The sequence below is a fragment of the Globicephala melas genome, chromosome 11 (genome assembly GCF_963455315.2).
Source record: "Globicephala melas chromosome 11, mGloMel1.2, whole genome shotgun sequence".
NCBI lineage: Eukaryota > Metazoa > Chordata > Mammalia > Artiodactyla > Delphinidae > Globicephala > Globicephala melas.
The window spans coordinates 40877308-40892732 of record NC_083324.2 but is presented as its reverse complement, the minus strand read 5'-3'; the positions used below and the strand labels follow the sequence as shown (position 1 = coordinate 40892732).

Below are 15425 nucleotides of genomic sequence, written 5' to 3'. Positions count from 1 at the left end.
TTTCAGGGTCTCACTCCCAATCAATGCCCTAACTTTTTTGTAAGAGTTCTGATGAAGCTCTTAATTAAATTTATGTTGAAATTCAGTGAGCCAAAAGATCAGATACTACATCTTATTATCAACTACATCAACTACATCAACCCTGCAGTTATAAGGCATATGAAAATATTTTAGGAAAGTCAAGGAAGTTTTTAAACTAAGAAGTTAAAATTGTAAGCCTTGGGGCTTCCCTGGTGACGCAGTGGTTGGGAGTCCACCTGCCAGTGCAGGGTACACAGGTTCGAGCCCTGGTCCGGGAAGATCCCACATGCTGCGGAGCAGCAGGGCCCGTGCGCCACAACTACTGAGCCTGTGCTCTAGAGCCCGTGAGCCAGAACTACTGAGCCCACGCACTGCAACTACTGAAGCCCATGCGCCTAGAGCCTGTGCTCCACAGCAGGGGGGGCTGCCGCAGTGAGAAGCCCACGTACTGCAGCAAAGAGTGGCCCCCGCTCGCCGCAACTGGGGAAAGCCCGCGTGCAGCACCGGAGACCCAACACAGCCATAAATTAATTAATTAATTTAAAAAAATTGTAAGCCTTAATTACAGTGCAGTCTTTGGAGAGGTAAGCAGGAATCACTATGGGAAAGGTATGAAGTCTGGGCTGGGTCCTTCTATACTGTTTCCTCTCCCCCTGTGCTGCCAAAGAAGAAGGAGAAGGAGGAGAAGGAGGAGGAAGAGGAGGAGATGCTGCCTTATGCAACTAGGGGAAGGGCATAAAACTGTAATTTTCAGGACACAGTTTAAAGCCTACTGTAGCTGGGTGAAGAGAACATAAAATAACCTCTATCCCTGGGGGAGGAGCAGGAAACTCTCCTGGACCAGACTTATAGAGATCTGCTATACAGCGAGAGGGTCAAGGTCAATGAGAAGGCCTCTTCTCTGAGAGCCAAGAATATAGCACCTGCCTAAGAGGGAGGCTGAATCAGGACAACAAAGAATGCCCCACCTCCTCCCTCCACTAGCAAGTGTCCAGGAACAAGTAACAGCAGTCTATTGCTAGAAGAGAGAGTAAAAGCATGGAGAGACATCTTCTGTGAGACACAGGCACAAAGAGAGGACAGACAGGTGAGAGTGGAGAAGACACTGAGAAAAACTCTCCAACAAATCAGCTACCACTCTAAGCAAAAAATAACACTAGAAGAGTTTGAAGTCTGCTGCATATTGAGGGTAACCATAGCAACAACAAAAATCAGAGACAATCAGGACACAATTATGTCAACACTCCCTACTAAGGAAAAGACATACCCATTTCTGGACATAAATAGTATTGCTTAAGTCTCTACTATTCTACACAAGATGGCTAACTTTCAACCAAAAATAACAAGACACACAATAAAACAAACAAACAAACAAAAAATAAACAACACTCTTTCAAGAGACAAACCAATCAACAGAACTAGAGTAAGACATAACATGGATTTTGGAACTATCACACGGGGAATTTTAAATGCTATGATGAATATATTTGAAGGCTTTAGTCCAGAGGTCCATAAACACTTTCTATAAAGGGCCAGATAGCAAATATTTTAGAATTTGCCAACCATAAGATAAAATTAAGGATATTATGTAGGTTTTCTTATAAGAAGGAACCATTTCCTCAAAAACAGTAATAATACGAATTGGATATAATATTTTATAATATAAATCTACTAATGAGAAGACTGAAATTTTGGAGAGGGGAGGAATAACATTTTACTTAATTGGGGTTCAAAGTTAGCATTCTCTATCATCAAAATCAATTGTAAATGTTCTGTTAATGGTGAACTGTAATGATATTGGGTTGGCCAGAACTTTTTGGCCAACCCTATATTTTATGCTTTCATCTTTTTTTTTTTGGCTGCGTCAGGTCTTAGTTGTAGCACACGGGATCTTTGTTGAGGCATGCAGGATCTTTTCATTATCCCGTGCGTTCTGCTCAGGCTTCTCTCTAGTTGCGGCGGGCAGACCTCTCTGGTTGTGGCATGCGGGTTTTTTCCTTCTCTAGTTGTGGGGCGCAGGCTGCAGGGTGCGTGGGCTCTGTAGTTTGCTGTACGCAGGCTCTAGTTGAGGCGCACGAGCTCAGTAGTTGTGGCACGCAGGCTTAGTTGCCCTGCGGCATGTGGGATCTTAGTTCCCCGACCAGGGATCGAACCCGCGTCCCCTGCATTGGAAGCCAGGTTCTTTACCACTGGACCACCAGGGAAGTCCCTATGCTTTTCATCTTTTTTTTTTTTTTTTTTCCTGCGGTACGCGGGCCTCTCACTGTTGTGGCCTCTCCCGTTGCAGAGCACAGACTCCGGACGTGCAGGCTCAGCAGCCATGGCTCACGGGCCCAGCCGCTCTGCGGCATGTGGGATCTTCCCGGACCGGGGCACGAACCCGTGTCCCCTGCCTCGGCAGGCGGGCTCTCAACCACTGCGCCACCAGGGAAGCCCATATGCTTTTCACCTTTAAGAGTGTCTTTTCATGCAGATAAGTGCCATCATCAAATGCTGCTATTAATCTATGAACATATGGCTTTGAGCAAAAAAAAAATCTTCACTTGGAAGGCATTTATTGAGTTCTTTTGGATTTTTCTCTTGATATGTGCCTTTTATCCTGTCATTACATTGCAAATTAATCACTTCATTGAAGTTTAGGTGGAAGCTCCTCAACTGCAATGTTAAGTGGATTTTTGAAATATGTAAATGTCCTTTGCATAAGGTCCAAAAACTGCTTAAGGTAGGTTAAAACTGCTTAATTAAGGTCCAAAAACTGCTTCTCGAACTGTAGCAGAAAGCTCAGAAAATATATCTACTCCAAATGTGTGTTGAAATGCATGTCTTCCGCCTTGTTTTAATTTTGGACAGCACAGGGACTTTTTTTAAGTAGCTTGATATAACTTGTGATTCAAAAAACATTACTTATCATCAAAGTGATTTTACCATAGTATAGATAGCAATAGAAAACTAATAAAGGATGGGAGATATTGTTATAAGGCCCTTGCACTACCTAAAAAACTAATCCTGTTATTTGAAGAAAGAGGACAATTAACTAAAGATATTCACTGTAAACTCAAGGGAAACTAGAGAAAAGTTAAAAAACTATAGTAAGTAAGACAATAGTGAGGATAAAAAATACTCCATGGGCTTCCCTGGTGGCGCAGTGGTTGAGAATCTGCCTGCCAATGCAGGGGACACGGGTTTGAGCCCTGGTCTGGGAGGATCCCACATGCCGCAGAGCAACTAGGCCCGTGAGCCACAACTACTGAGCCTGCGCGTCTGGAGCCTGTGCTCCTCAACAAGAGAGGCCGCGATAGTGAAGAGGCCCGCGCACCGCGATGAAGAGTGGCCCCCGCTTGCCGCAACTGGAGAAAGCCCTCGCACAGAAACGAAGACCCAACACAGCCAAAAATAAATAAATAAATAAATATAGAATTATTCTAAAAAAAAAAAAAAACTCCATTAATTTAAAGAAAAGCAGAGAGGAAAAGAGAAACAAGAGATGGGACAAATAGAAAACAACTAGCAAGATGGTAGATTTTAATCCAACAATAACAATACTTACACCAAAGGTAAATGAATCTATTAGATGAATTAGCGATTCTATTAATTCACATTCATGTTGTATTATATGAGTTAAGACAGACTGTCAGACAGGATATTTTTTAAAAAGCACAACTATTTACCCACATTAAATATAGATGGGTAATGGGGGAAAGTATAGAATATGATATATGATGCAAACACTAATCAAAAGAGGAAATGGCTAGATTACTATCAGGCAAAGTCAACACCAGAACAAAGAATATTGTCAGGGATAAATAAAGACATTAATTGCATAATGATAAACAAAATCCTAAATATGTTAGGATCCTAAATGGAGCTAACAACAGATCTTCAAAATTTACAGAGCAAGCAGAAAAAGACATTCTAACCACAATTAGAATTTGGAACTTTAACATGTCTTTCATAATTGATAGAACAAGTATACAGAGAGCTACTAAGTATATATAAGATCTGTAAAACACTATCAATGAGTTAGACCTAACTGACATTTATAGAATACTATATCCTAGCAACAACACAATATACCTTTTTTTGAGTGTACATGGAGCATACACCAAAATAGAGCATATTACAGGGCCATTAAGCAAATAATAGCAAATTTGAAAGAATTAAAATTGTACAGAATATGTCTTCAAATTATAACAGTATTAAACTAGAAACCAATAATAGAAAAATATCTTGAAAATTGCCAAATGTTTGGACAGACTTTAAAACTTTTATTTTGGACTTCTAGAATGGCTGCATGAGGAACTCGGTTGATTCTCTCTCCAGAGAGAAAGCTATTTATCTGGTGAAAATTATTTTTTTAAAAATAACTATTTAAGTTCTATGGAAATTGTCCCAAGGGCATACAGAAAATTGAGAAATACTTATGCAAGAAAATCTAACAATTCTTGGTAAGAACCAAGAGTTCTTGGCGAGAGTCTGTGGTATTTGAGCCACGACCAGCTCCCATCCCTACTCCTTAGCTTCATATTATGGAACTCTGTTCTGGGCAAGTGGCCAAGACAATGGGGTCTCCCTCTCCCCCAGCTATGGTTTCACCCCAGGAGAAGCAGATAGCTGGTGTCTTTCATTCTCCCAAGACCATTTTGCAGAAGCTCTGTTCTAGAAGGCATGACCAAGAGGACTAGAGCTTCCTTCCCTCACTTAGCCCCTACTCATAGAGCAGGAGCTCTACCCCAGGCACAGCAGGCTAAGAATACTGGGTCTTCAATTGTCCCATCCCAGCTCACTCATAGAGCAGAAGTTCCATGGGAGGGGCAAGTGAGATACCAACTCTCTCCCCATTACCCACTAATAGAACAGGAGTTTCATTCCAGGAGAAACAGGCTGCCATCCCCATCCCTAGCTCTGGTACAATAGCACAAACATTCTGCCCAGGATAGGCAGGCTGAAAGAAATGCTCTGCAACTCTGCTTGAAATAGCTGAATTTATTTGGAACAGAGGGTGGAGAAATTCATGCCTAATGGAGTTGTTAAGAACAACAGAGATCTTCCTGGTGAGCAGTTAAGAGAGGGTCAGTAGCTCCATGATACTAGCAACAAAAAGTGAAACAGCAGACTAACCAGAAGTTTAACAGAGAAAACCAGTGAAAGAAGCAGCCAAGAAGAGTTCTCCTGGGATCACACTCATCCCCAGGGGTCTTAAAACACTGTGCATGCACTAGGCTACACCAACTCAGGAACAATAAGAGCAGGAAGTAGAGCAAATTTAAATGTATTTTCCAAACCAAACACAGATCAGCAAAGTGCAGAAACCTTGCTAGTGCAGTGGATTTAAGCACAACCTCTGACCAAATACTGGCTGCACAATGAGCTTCTCTGACGCAGGGGCAACTCCTAATAAGCCCAGCTTAAAAATAAAATCACACTCATCCTTAGTAGGCTGAGAGACGGTGCACATACCCAAGCCTCTGTCTTTTCAAGAATGAATGGATAGGGAATTTCCAAGTTTCTAGTCATTGGATGAACATGTGGTGGCGGAGGGGAGAGTAAATTCCCTAAATGGTGAAAGTCGTCTCCAAGACACACACACATTTCCAACGATAAATAGTGAAAATAAAACTGACCAAAGGGGCTTACACACAACCATTGACCAATGAGTACTAGCTTACAGTGATCCAGGAGTTAACCCTCGGAAGCCAGGCTAAAATATAAAAATAAGGAAAAAACATAAGCAGGGATATCAGAGGCTGCAAATTGAGGCGGAAATAGACTTCACAAAATTATCTCACACAAGTACTAAACAAATAGACAAATGATCACCACAAGTCCTGGGTGGGCAGGAATCAGTATCCCGATTTGCTATGACATTTGCTTTTCAATGAAAAAATTACAAGACATGCAAAGTGATGAAATAAAATTATTTTTAAGGCAGGACCAGAAAAATTTTAAACATAAAATTCTCTCTCTGCCTGTTTGAGCCACTACCCCCTCCCCTTTAGTGTGCATTGTGCATCTGCATTATACACTAACTAGCTCTCCTCAGAAGACACAGGAATACCTACTCGCCAAAAGAAAACCAATTTCCTCCTGGCACCAGAAGGTAACTCCTTAGGAGATAACATTCCTTTCTCAATCCTGTAAGGGCTCACAATAACCCACTACTCACCTTGGTGAACTATGTAAACTGTCAATATGAGACTTTTTTTTTTTTTTTTTTTTTGCGGTACGCGGGCCTCTCACTGTTATGGCCTCTCCCATTGAGGAGCACAGGCTCCAGACGCGCAGCCTCAGCAGCCATGGCTGACGGGCCCAGCCGCTCCGCGGCATGTGGGATCCTCCCGGACTGGGGCACGAACCCGTGTCTCCTGCATCGGCAGGCGGACTCTCAACCACTGCGCCACCAGGGAAGCCCCCAATATGGGACTTTGATGCATAAAACTTTGTCTCAAAATCTTATATAACTGTGCTTTGATCTCTAACAGGCAGAACAGTCCTCAGAACTTTTTTTTTATTTTATGTATTTTATTTATTTATTTTTGGCTGTGTTGGGTCTTTGTTGCTGCACATGGGCTTTCTCTAGTTGCAGTGAGCGGGGGCTACTCTTCCTTGAGGTACGTGGGCTTCTCATTGTCGTGGCTTCTCTTGTTGCGGAGCACGGGCTCTAGACATGCGGGCTTCAGTACTTGTGGCTCCCGGGCTCTAGAGCACAGGCTCAGCAGTTGTGGCGCACGGGCTTAGTTGCTCCGTGGCATGTGGGATCTTCCCCGACCAGGGCTCGAACCCATGTCCTCTGCATTGGCAGGAGGATTCTTAACCACTGCGTCACCAGGGAAGCCCCCTCAGAACTTTCTGAAAAACTGTCTCCCAGGTTATAATCCTTAGGCTGGCTGAAATAAAATTTTCTACTTCTTTCTTAGATTGACCATTGATTAATTTTTTGTCAGCAAAAGATACAGGAAAGTTTAACCAATACATAGGAAAAGAAGCAGATAGGAGAAACTTAATTTATGGGGTCTTCGAGGGGCCCCATGTGTTGGACATAGTAGACAAAGATTTCAAAATAGTTATTTTACACATGTTCAAAGAAGAAAAAGAAACACACACACATACATATACATACATGTCATCTCAATTGAGGCAATAAGCATTCGGCAAAATTTAACACCCTTTCATGATCAAAAAAGAAAACAAACAATAAACTAGGAACAAAAAGAAACTTCCTCAATATGATGAAGGCCATATATGAAAAACCCACAATGAATATCATACTTAATGGCAAAAGACTAAAAGCTTTTCCCTAAGATCAGGAACTAGACAAGGATGCTCACTTTCACCACTTCTACTCAGCATTGTACTGAAAGTTCTAGCCAGCCAATTAGGCAAAAGGATCTTATATATAGAAAACCCTAAAGATTCCACAAAAAAACGTTAGAGATAATAAATGAATTCAGAAAAGTTGCAGGATACAAAATTAACGTGCAAATATTTGTTGCATTTCTATGCACTAACAGTGAACAATCAAAAAGGAAATTAAGCCGAAAATTAACCAGAAATCAATGACAGGCTCAAATGTCAAACCAAAAACTATAAAACTCCTAGAAAAAACTATGAGGGAAAATTTGTGTAACCTTGAAGTAGGCAAATATATCTTAAATAAGACATAAAAACAAGTGATAGAAGAAAAAATTGATAAATTGGACTTCATCAAAATTTTAAAATTTTGCTCTTTGAAAACTGTTAAAAGCATGAAAATTCAAGGTAGAGATTGAAAGAAAATATTTGCAATACATATATGACAAAATATTTGTATCTAGAACATATGAAGAACACTTACAGCTCTGTAAGAAGACAAATGGCCCAGTAAAAACTGAACAAAAGCCAAATACTGGGGAAAAAAAAAAACAATGACCACTGACAGGTAACTGGATAAACAAAATATGACATCCATACACATCAAAATTTAACTAATTAATTACTTAACTAACTCCTGATACATACAAATGTATGGGTAAATCTCAAAATCATTATGTTGAGTGAAGGAAGTCAGACCCATACAGAATTATTCCATTTATATAAAAATTCATATAAAATTCCAGGGCTTCCCTGGTGGCGCAGTGGTTGGGAGTCCGCCTGCCGATGCAGGGCACACGGGTTCGTGCCCCGGTCCGGGAGGATCCCACATGCTGTGGAGCGGCTGGGCCCGTGAGCCATGGCCGCTGAGCCTACGTGTCTGGAGCCTGTGCTCCACAGCGGGAGAGGCCACAACAGTGAGAGGCCCGCGTACCACAAAAAAAAAAAAAAAAAAAAAAAATTCCAGAAAATGTAGACCAATCTATAGTGACAGAAGGTAGAGAGAGCAGTGGTTGCCTTGGGCCAGGGGCAGAGGGAAGAATGAACTGTGAAGGGACGCAAGGGCACTTTTACAGGGGATGGAATTGTTCTGTATCTTGATTATTGTTGTGGCTTTACAAAAATATGTATCTCTCAAAACTAGTCAAATATGTGCAATTTATTTCATTTAAATTATACCTCACTAAAACTGATTTTTAAAAATAAATAAAAATAAAATTGGGATAAAAAGGGAAATTAAGAAAACAATCCCAGGACTTCCCCGGTGGCGCAGTGGTTGAGAATCCACCTGCCAATGCAGGGCACACGGGTTGCAGCCCTGGTCCAGGAAGATCCCACATGCCGCGGAGCAACTAAGCCCGTGCGCCACAACTACGGAGCCTGTGCTCTAAAGCCCCCCGTGAGCCACAACTACTGAGCCCGCGTGCCACAACTACTGAAGCCCGCGCACCTAGAGCCCATGCTCTGCAACAAGAAGGCACCAAAATGAGAAGCCCGCGCGCTGCAATGAAGAGTAGCCCCCGCTCACCACAACTGGAGAAAGCCCGCGCGCAACAACGAAGAGCCAACGCAGCCAAAAATAAACTAATTAATTAGTAATAAAAAAAATTAATAGCTTTTGTGCTGCAAAAAACACTATCAGTAGAGTGAAAGACAGTCCACAGAATGGGAGAGAATATTTGCAATTCATATATCTGATATGGGATTGATATCCAGAGCATATAAAGAACTCCTACACTCAACAACAAAAACCCAGTTTAAAAATGGACATAGAAATTGAATAGACATTTCTCCAAAGAAGATACAAAAATGTCCAGTAAGCACATGAAAAGATAACCAACATCACTAACATTAGGAAAATACAAATCAAAACCACAATATGATACTACTTCACACCCATTATGATGGCTAAAAATAAACAATCCAAAATCAACAACACAGAAAATAACAAGTGTTGGTAAGGATGTGAAGAGACTGAAACCCTGTGCCTTATGGAGAGGAGAGAGGAAGGAAGTTAGGGGAGAGAGTAGGGAGACAAGCAGAAGGGGAGTGGAGGAAGGTAAAGAAAGGAAGAAACTGAGCTATATATAGGCAGGAAGACCAAAATGCATCATTTGTGGAAGATATAATTGCTTTCTAAAACAAAGCCAAACAAACCAACTGAAAAATTAATAAAACTATAAGAGAATAAACTAAGAGGGCTGGGGAAAAGATCAATATACAAAATCAATAACTTTCTACCCTGAAGCAATAATAAATTAAAAAATGTAATAGAAAAAAAAAAGATATTCCATTAAAGACTGCCACACACACTTTTTAAAAAAATACCTGGGAATTGGCACAAGACCTTGTATCATCTGCCTGCGTTCCTCTGACCCTTTCTTATCACTCTCCTCCTCACTCACAGGGCTCCAACCCTGCTGTCCTCCTCGATGTGCCGCACTAGCTCCTGCCTCCCGGCCTTTGAACTGGCTGTTCCCTCTGCCCCCAGATGTCCATAAAGCTCCTTTCCTCACCTGGTGGGTCTATACCAGGATCAGTAAACTTTTTCTGTAAAGGGCCAAATAGTAAATATCTTAGGCTTTGTGGACCAAGAGACAAAATCGAGATTATACAGGTACTTATATAACAAAAGAGAAAATGAATTTCCATCAATGTTTATTGATGAAATTCAAAATATAATTGGAAGAACTGAGTACTAGTTTTGGGGGGTTTTTTTGTTGTTTTTTCGGTTTTGGTTTTGGTTTGGGGTAATACGGGTCTACTAAGAAGAACGGAATTCTTTTAGGGGGATAACATCAAAATTAGTGTTCCCTATGTTGGAAATGATCGCAAATGCTCTTCTGTAAAAACTATTCTCAGCTAAGAGGTGGTGAGTCAGATTTGGTCTGTACTCAAATGTCACCTCCCCATTGAGGCTCTCCCAGGACACCCTCTCAAAAAGTGTGCCCCCCTACTCTGCCCTCTTGATCCCCCTTATCCTCTAATTTTCTCTGTAGCGCTTCTCACAATCTGAAATACTATTCATTTTACTCACATATACATGAGCTGTCTTCCCCTTCCACATGTAAACTTTCTGTGGACAGGGTTTTTGTACGTCTTGTCACTGCTGGATTCCCAGCACCTGAAACATGTCTGGCACACAGTAGGTACACAACAAACATCTGCTGAATGAATGAACAAATGAATAAAATTCCAGTGAAGAGAGAATGAGTTAATACCTGCAAGTGCTCAGAGCATTGCCTGGCACACGCTTTGCTCAAAAAGTATTACTCACTGTTACTGTTGTTCCTTTGAGGAGGGGCCCCAAGCATCTGCAAAATGCAAGCTCCAGAGCAAACAAATCTTCCAGCTACCAGATATGTCCAACGCACACCTATCTGCCTGCTACAACTCTTCTCCCTGTCTCCTTGCTCCCCCTGAGGCTCCTGGCCTCTGTCCCTCCACTGGACCCTGTGTCCTCCTCTGGCTTTCGGTCTTTGTCCCTCAGTTACAGATGGGGCTTCAGGACCAGTTCCCAAGGGCCGTCACCCCCTATGGTGCCTCCAGCAGAGTCTCCACTCACTACCAGAGATGCCTTGGACCCAACTGTCTGGTTCCACTCTGTCCCCCAACCCACCCCTTCATTGCCTAAGTACTCTGCCCCCCGCCCCAGGTCTTAGCCTGACTAACTGCACCTCACTCAGCACCGCCTCCTCTGGAAAGCCTTTCCTGACACCCTTCTCTGACTCCAGGTGTTCCAAGCCCCCTATGCTGACCCTTCACTGAACACTGTCATTCTGCCAGGACATCTGTGCTGCCCTATCTCTCTGTCTCTCCGGCGACCCTTCCTCTACCTCCCCAACTCTGGCCCAGGAAGACCAAGGCCTGATCCCTGGCCCCTTAGCTCCCGAGAGACTCCTCCTCCAGCCCTCTGGAAATTACTTGTTCCTGGGGTCCATCTGCTCTCCCTTGCTGGTGCCCTCTCAAATCCCACAATGACCCCATCCTACAGTGGAGGAAATGAGAGGTGAGAGGTTAAGCAGTTTACCAGGACCATACAACGAGGCAGGAGGAAAGCGGGACCCTAGGCATAGCTGAGGAGGAGGGGCGCTGGAAGCACTGGCCTGGGATGCACAACACTGCAGACAGACAGAGGGACAGATTTTTGGATGAGCCAGCAGCTGAGCTGGGACAGGAAACCAGAGCTCCTCCTCTCTGCCCGACTTCTCTGCAAGGCCAGGCATCAGGGGCTCACCCTGAGGCAGCTCCCGCCCCCTGGCCCACAGCCAGCCGTCATCCCCGTGAGGTCAGCCACGAGGCCGCGATTTCGGGGAAATACCAGCTGCTTATTAAAAACAGGCGGTGGTCAGGCCCCTGCTGCTTTCCCAGTAGAAACTAGGCTGTTCGTTCCAAGAGGAGCAAGACTGGTCAGGGCCTAGTCAGGGCCTAGTCAGGGCCGCGCGGGGCCCTGAGTTGCAGTACCTGGTGAAGGGTCCGGGCTGGGCCGAGTAACTAGGGTTGGAGTGGGGTGGAATCCCATGTTTTGGCGAGGGCAGCCGGTGACGGGACCGCCACCCAGCACGTGGCCGCTGAGCCGCCCACGGGGGTCGTGGGCTGGGACCTCGAAACCGCGCGGGACAGGCGTGACAGCCTTCGCAGCAGCACGCCCCCAGCTCCGAACTCAGGCGGCGGGCAGAACCGGAGGAAAAGCGGGCGGGTGAGCTAAGCACCGCCCCTTCCGGAGGCAGCCCCACCCCGTCCCGCGGGTGCCTGCACCGCCGGGAGCAGCTGAGCCCTGCAGGGGGAGCCAGAGGGCCGTCCTCCGCGCTCCCGGCTCGGGCTGCGGGGCATCTGGAGCGCGTTAGACCTGGGCGGCCGGAGGCGGCGTGAGCTCATCCCGGCCGGCCCACTGCGGTTTCTAGGCGCGGCGGAGGGAGCAGAACACAGAAGCGCCGCGCCGCGGACCCCAGGGGAGCGCGGCGGGAGTACAGCTCCTCCCGGGACGTGGGTGTGATTTGGAGCGGCGACAGTGTGTGTGTCACTGGCGCGTCGCCCAGGGAGGGTGGGCTCTGGGAACCGGCTGCCAGCGTGCGTCGCTGTGTGCCACCGTGTGTCGTGGCTTGTGAGGGTGTGTGTGTCCCCGTTGGGGAGACACTGCGTGTGATAAGTTGCAAACATCACAGCACATACTTCTCATTTTACAGAGAAGAAGGCTGAGTGCAGGGAAGGGAGAGGGCCGGCTGGGTGGCACAGGCCCGGAACTCCAGGCGCCCCGCCTGTGTCCCTGTGTGTGTGCAGAAGGTGCGAGCCGGCCCATCGTGTTCCACAGTGCCGGGCGGGGGTTGTGGGTGTCCGCCTTCCCTCCCGCATTAGACATCCTCTTCCTGGTCACTACCGCACCACCACCCACCCCCATCCCTGCAGAACCTCGACACTGGTCTCCTTCAGGAAGCAGGGAGAGAGCACTTCACACCAGGGCCCTGGTGAACAGTGACACACACCTGGGTACAGACTCGCACATGGAGCACACACCGGCACACATGTGAGACACCCTGCTGTTGGTGAGACTCTGAGCTGGGAGAGCCAACAGGCAGGTTGCAAAGTGGTGACAGGGTTTGGAAAGGCCTCTTGGGGCAATGCCCCCATCCCTGCCAGGGAAAGGGAGCAGGAGGGACTAGAGGTCACTGAACCCTGCATCTTCGGGGCTCCAGGTCCCTGCAGTGGGCCCTGAGGCTACTGCACAAGATGTGAAGGGCCCCAGGACTGCAAGACTCCCCGGGCCAGGAGTGATGGTGGGGACACTGTGGGCAACACCAGACACAGAGTGGGGAGCTGGGGCTGCAGCAGGTACCTCTGAGCAACCAGGGCTCCCCCAACCCAGAGGGCTGGTCCTTACCTTGGGCCCTCACCTCAGGGACCTACTGTCCCAGCTTTGGTTAATCGTAGCCCCAGCTGTGCTGAAGACCTCAGGGAGGTGGCCCAGCACCTGGCTGGGCTCACAGCATTGTCATGCCTGCATCCTCCTCCCCTCACCCCACAGCTGGGCAGAGGCTCTGAGACAAAGGCCCTGCCTGCAGGGTGGGGCACAGGAGTCAATCGCCCTCCTCACTAGCTATTGCTCCCCAGGCCCAGAGCACACATTTGCAGGGGGTTGGTGATGCTGGGCTTGCTAGGAACTCTAGGCCTCTGTAACCCCTCTGTGTTCCCACCCGTGAAACAGAGAGGACACCTGCCCTAGCTAGACCTCCACAGGGAATGTAAAGTCTAAAGGGACGTGCATCTACTGTAGCCACAAGGGTCCTCAGCTCCCAAGACACTGGGGCAATCTGGGTGAGGGATTTTTTAACTGGAATGACGCTGGTTTGCATAACCAGAGCTTCCAAATTACTTAGCAAAACACGTTTGCTTTTTAATTAACATGTGCTTGAAAAACAATGGTTTTAATTAAAGTGGGTGGGGGGAGAGAAGGGATGGTGGGGGAGAATATTTCAAGCTCCAGGGCCCTGGTCAGACTTCTTAAAAATAAAATGGGAGACTTGCCCCAAGCTGGCAGAGGCTGGGGGGCCAGGATCCTTGGGGAGCCTTAGGAACATCCCTACCTGACTCCACTCCTCTACAGCTCCCTTGCTGAGAATTTACCCTTTTGCTGACAGTTTAATTACTCACTTATCCACTGTTCCCTGGGCCCCTCTGGAAAGGAGTGGGTTTTTTTTTTAGAAAGCAGTCTTGGGGAGTAGATGAATGGGGGTCCACCAGACAGAAGGAAGAGTATGAGTGAAGTTCGAGAGTGTGGACCTTGTTGGGGGAACATTAAGTTTACTGGGGAGGGAGAGAGAGGAGGTGGGGGGAGGTGACCCATAATAAAGCCAGATCCCTGGTGGACTGGAAAGGTAGAGCTGGACCCAGAGCCACTGATGTCCAAGCCCCAGCGAAGGGGGCAGGGGTAGTACTGAGCTGGGGCCAGGAACATAGGGGTGGAAGGCGGGTGAGGCCATAGGGGACAGAGGGATTGGCAGAGGAAGGGGAAGGGCTGTGGAGACTGGAGACAGGAGGTGGCCTGGGGCCTGGGGGCTTGCTGGTCAGATGCTGATGGGCTCTGTGGATTCAATCAGTCCAGCAGGGGGCAGCGTCGACCCCACAATCCTGCTGGCAGGAGATACCTACCCAGTAGGTATTCAGTAAATGCTTGAAGAAGGGAGAGAATGAGGAGATGATCCATCCAAATCAGCCTCACCGTCTCCCCTTTCTGACCTTTCAGGGCCAGCACTGGGGTGTAGCCTGGGATCAGAGGTCAGCATGGAGATGGGACAGGATGACCGCCCCCTCACCCATTCAGACAAAGGGAGATTGAGGGGAAGCTTCTGGGGAGTGAGAGCACCCCCAGGGGTCAGGTTAGGTGACCTCAAACCCCCAGCTCCCAGTGGCCCCATCCAGGACCCTGTTTCTCATTAGGAGCCTTCTAGCCTCCCCCAGCCAGCACCCCAACTTGAAACATGCCTCCCTGTACTTAATTCATTACGTGCAGGGTGGGAGGCCCAGCAGGCGGGGGTTATTTTTCCCCTGAGCTCAGACATTCCTTGCTTTATTATTCTCCACGTTTCAAAGCAGCTGTCGCCTCCCCCGACCGCCCCCAGCCCGAAGCTCAGAGTCCAGAAGGGGCCTCTCCAGGGCTCAGAACACCAGAAGTTCCCACCTCTGGTGGGAGCTCAGAACACTTCCAGCCCGCACCAGAGGGAAACTGAGGCCCAGAGAAGAAGCCCCAGGGCAACCTGCAGGGACCTCCCTCTCCCATAACACTGTCTTCCTTGTCCGGAAACACCCCCTCCCGGCCACCTTCCACACAGGTGACCTCAGGGTCCTCTACACTGCAGAGCCAGCCCTTGCCTTCCAGCTCCGGGAGCAGGTGCTGGGATAGTCTTCAGGGCCCTAAAAAACTGAGTGCCGGGACTTCCCTTGTGGCGCAGTGGATAAGACTCCATGCTCCCAATGCAGGGGGCCCGTGTTCGATCCCTGGTCAGGGAACTAGATCCCACATGTATGCCACAACTAAGTCCTCATTCTGCAACTAAAAAAAA

General features: G+C 47.0%; 1 protein-coding gene across 1 annotated transcript in view; it reads right to left on the bottom strand.

Annotated features, from left to right (window-relative positions):
- The window catches only part of LOC115846543 (serine protease 45-like), a 61818-nt gene extending 49804 nt beyond the window's left edge, over positions 1–12014 (bottom strand). Inside the window, exon 1 of the mRNA XM_060308467.1 lies at positions 11833–12014. The gene's annotated coding sequence lies outside the window, so the exon portion shown is untranslated. The remainder of the gene's footprint in view (positions 1–11832) is intronic.
- Positions 12015–15425: the final 3411 nt, after the last annotated feature.